Below are 4,595 nucleotides of genomic sequence, written 5' to 3' on the forward strand. Positions count from 1 at the left end.
TATTTAATAGAATAATAAATGTAAAGCCTCTTATTGGGGTTTATGTTTTAATAAAAAAAAATCTTACAAAATCATTATAAAATCTTAATACATTATATATATATGGTTTTCTCTCTCAATTTCTGGCTAACTGGTGGAATGGAATGTCGTGGTGAAATTTTCATTCAACATGTTTCACATACATACGAGCTTAAGACTAAACTGGCAAGATGGTACACATAAAGAAGGCCAATGTGCACTGCCATGTCCAACGGATCTTTCGTTAAACAAGGCTTGTAACAAACATTCTACAATCCTTAGTATGAAGCTTTGTCAAGAACACATACACCCGCGCGCACTCGCACGCACACACACACGCGAAGGAAACATGTCGATTTAGTGTTTCATCGTATCAGAGCGGGAAGACTTTTTCTCCAGTATGAACTGTCCTAAAGTTTAAATGTCTATTTTGGAGTGCTATATAATATTTTGAGGTGTTATATAACCATACGCATATGCTATAGGTAATTGTTCATTATTTTCACCATATATCGGTAACTAATTGCTAATGCCCAGAGAACAGACATCAGTCGGTCATGCATAACACTCATCGTAAGGGGCAAAAGTTTTGCGTACAGTTAGTTTATCGAACCAATTATCATGCGTACAGTAAGAAATACGGAAATATTGTGGGATATATGCGAATAATTCTTTACGTTCTTTTTCTTGATTTTATAGTTTTGCTTTTTTAGTTAACACGTTTATTAGTGCTTTTACTAATCAAGTATCTGTTTCAATATATTTGTTATTGTATTCTTTTAAAATGTTTGTCAGGTTGCTGGTGGTATTTGAAGAAACAAATAACCTCAATAGCTTAATCTCCTTACCATGAAATATATTCTTCATGTGTATCATACTTTGGGGACCTTTCTCTTGAAAATGTGTCAGACTTAAATCATGTACATAATTATATACATGCATATTTCGTTAACTGGAGTGCAGGTATTAGTTAACCTGCGCTCCAGAGCAGCATGTCCATTGATTGGCTCATTTTATCTGGAACGGCAAAGAATGGGATAGCGATAGAAATGTCATATTCAGATGATCGTTCATTGATTACTTTTTTCTGGGGTTTCATGTTGTGATAACAGGGAACGTGTTTTAGTTTTGCCTATGATACTCTTTCTCATATACAAGTATATGGCCTGCTCAGCGTGCACTTAATTATTCGAACAAAATGTACAACATGCAACAAATATATGAAGCAAAACGACTCTTACCCACGTTATTTGTTACGTGTCGTACCCTTTCACATTGCTTAAGAATTTCGTACCTCTATGCATTTGACACCCCCTTGTTCAATAATGAAAAGGTCAGATAATCGAATTTTTTCCCGAAGTACGGCGGAGAGTGCCGGAATTTTTTCCGCTTCACACATTTAAGATCACGTGACCATTTGAGTGTTTATCAACAGCCAACATTATTTTTGGAGGGAAAGTCGTACCGAGAAGATGGAAGGACTGGTGTTCCCTGATAGGAAAGTAAGTTTGTTGATTTTTACGAATTGTGTCGATTAAATTCTTAATTTATTTTCCAGCTACCGGCCTGTGTTGTGTACCTGCTTATTTTTACAGCCAGGTACGTACATTTGCACGTGATAATTGTCTATTAGAAATGATGTGCTATTTTTAGCTGTTAGTGTTCATTTATTATGATACATATGTTATTTTAGTTGATCTTTTGAGGTTTGAAAAGGGGTTTGAGAAGTCGATTTTAGATCAAGCTGGCCAGCCGCGCGACGTTCTATACATCGGCGGTTTTTGTTTATAAAATATCTCCCGCGTGCTGATGTATATACATGTACGAATTTGGTGCATATATATATATTTCCTACCTCTCTTTACTAACAAATATATTTTTGTGTAATTTGTGCATATACACAGTATGTTGATGTTGAAATGGGTTTATGATAGTCCAAAAAATGTTTTAAAATGTAATTTTTGCGTTGTTAGTGATAGTAGTAAAGTAATTTAGTGATATGTAAAGTGGTACTGAATTGTTGTTTTTCAGGGCATTTCCTGCCAAAATGTTTATAGTATTAGTGTTATTTTAGTTGATATGTTATGAAATTAGAAATTGGGCTGTGCTCGTCCAATTGTTTTAAAATGCGATTCTGCCTGGCTTCGCACTGCGTTTACTCGCGATTTTAAATGTGCCGAAATTGCATAATACCTATTTAATAACTCTAATTTAAATTATCACACCCACCTATAAAATAACCCTAATGTGCTCTCCTTTTGTCCCTTCCTATATAAAATGTCAAAATGTTTATAGATTTCTTTTATGTATAAAATTATGTTAGTTTAGTTGATAGGAATGTGTTCATGCTGGTCAATGTTTTTAGATGCGAGTCTGGTCAGTCTGTGTAATCGCGCGCGTTTTTTAGATGTTAGCTCGTGCCGAATTTTGATTTATACTTTTGTCATTTCTCTTCATTATTATAATCATTACCATAGTGCTGTATTGTATTTGATATGAAAATTTGTCTTTTATCTTACCCACCTATAAAAAAGCTATAATGTGTATTCATTCATTCACCCATTCCCCACTCTCTTTAGACCTGTTGTTTGATGTATAAGCCACTCCTTTTAATGCTATGTTTATTACAGTTAGTTTAGTTTAGAAGTCTTGTACATATTATGAAACTGATCAATTAATATGTTTGTGTTTTAATACCTATATTTTTTGTACTTGTAGATCTACAGTACTTGGAAGTTGCCAGGTTCTTCTAATTGTAAAATTATAATAATATATTCCCTTTGAATAGAAGAGGTTGGAGGGTCCTGGTCCTACATTGAAATTATAGTGGATACACGAGGATGTGGATGGTTGTGCAAGATTTGCAAAGTGTGTGTTGGAATGAGGCATGATGGAGAAATTGGGTATTTTACTAAACATTACTTTATTTTAAGGATTTTATCATAGTAACTTTTTTTGTACACAATTTTGTAATTTGTGTTGTGTAAATTGTTGAACAATTTCAGGTATTATTGAGTATTTTACTATATTTTACTTGATTTAAATGGATTTTTCATTAAGAAAAGAACTGAGTTTAAAAAGATTATTTTATTCAGTTGAGAATTACAGTTGATTGTCTATAGCTAGTTAGACTGGAAGGTCAGTGGTTCTATTCATAATGTCAGTTTGCTACTCCTTGCACTTTAATGGTATATTTTCATCTGGCACATAACTTTAAACCATTAAATAACAAGTAGTTGTCTGTTTAGTTGGAAAGTAATTTGTAAAAATATTGTAGATGTTAAAATTATGAGATTAGAATGTTGTTTTGTTACCCCTGTGATCTTTCAGACCATGGAGTTGCACCAAATATGATGATGGATGTGATCTTTCAGACCATGGAGTTGCACCAAATATGATGATGGATGTGATCTTTCAGACCATGGAGTTGCACCAAATATGATGATGGATGTGATCTTTCAGACCATGGAGTTGCACCAAATATGATGATGGCTGTGTATGTGTTGGAATGAGGCATGATGGAGCAATTGGGTATTTTACTAAACATTACTTTATTTTAAGGATTTTATCATAGTAACTTTTTTTGTACACAATTTTGTAATTTGTGTTGTGTAAATTGGTGAACAATTTCAGGTATTATTGAGTATTTTACTATATTTTACTTGATTTAAATGGATTTTTCATTAAGAAAAGAACTGAGTTTAAAAAGATTATTTTATTCAGTTGAGAATTACAGTTGATTGTCTATAGCTAGTTAGACTGGAAGGTCAGTGGTTCTATTCATAATGTCAGTTTGCTACTCCTTGCACTTTAATGGTATATTTTCATCTGGCACATAACTTTAAACCATCAAATAACAAGAAGTTGTCTGTTTAGTTGGAAAGTAATTTGTAAAAATATTGAAGATGAGATTAGAATGTTGTTTTGTTACCCCTGTGATCTTTCAGACCATGGAGTTGCACCAAATGTGATGATGGATGTGATTGTTCAGACCATGGAGTTGCATCAAATGTGATGATGGATGTGATCTTTCAGACCATGGAGTTGCACCAAATGTGATGATGAATGTGCTCTTGCAGACCATGGAGTTGCATCAAATGTGATGATGGATGTGATCTTTCAGATCATGGAGTTGCACCAAATATGATGAATGATGTGATCTTTCAGACCGAGGAGTTGCACCAAATATGATGATGACTGTGTATGTGTTGGAATGAGGCATGATGGAGCAATTGGGTATTTTACTAAACATTACTTTATTTTAAGGATTTTATTATAGTAACATTTTTTTGTACACAATTTGGTAATTTGTGTTGTGTAAATTGGTGAACATTTTCAGGTATTATTGAGTATTTTACTATATTTTACTTGATTTAAATGGGGTTTTCAAGAAAAGAACTGAGTTTAAAAAGATTATTTTATTCAGTTGAGAATAACAGTTGATTGTCTTTAGCTAGCTAGACTGGAAGGTCAGTGGTTCTATTCATAATGTCAGTTTGCTACTCCTTGCACTTTAATGGTATATTTTCATCTGGCACATAACTTTAAACCATTAAATAGCAAGTAGTTGTCTGTTT

At 33.2% G+C, this 4,595-nt stretch overlaps 1 long non-coding RNA gene across 4 annotated transcripts; it reads left to right on the top strand.

Moving 5' to 3' along the window:
- The first annotated feature begins 1,386 nt into the window (after positions 1-1,386).
- Positions 1,387-4,243, top strand: LOC132728674 (uncharacterized). 4 transcript variants are annotated; one of them, XR_009625516.1, is made up of 4 exons: positions 1,387-1,617; positions 2,737-2,921; positions 3,349-3,549; positions 3,966-4,243. It is a non-coding gene; the product is annotated as an uncharacterized LOC132728674 (long non-coding RNA). The 4 variants fall into 4 exon arrangements; XR_009625518.1 differs by having other exon boundaries at positions 4,010-4,243; XR_009625519.1 differs by having other exon boundaries at positions 1,428-1,520.
- The last annotated feature ends 352 nt before the right edge of the window (positions 4,244-4,595 follow it).

Source organism: Ruditapes philippinarum, unplaced genomic scaffold, assembly GCF_026571515.1.
Source record: "Ruditapes philippinarum isolate M1 unplaced genomic scaffold, ASM2657151v2 ctg9601_1_1_1_1, whole genome shotgun sequence".
NCBI classification, from domain to species: domain Eukaryota; kingdom Metazoa; phylum Mollusca; class Bivalvia; order Venerida; family Veneridae; genus Ruditapes; species Ruditapes philippinarum.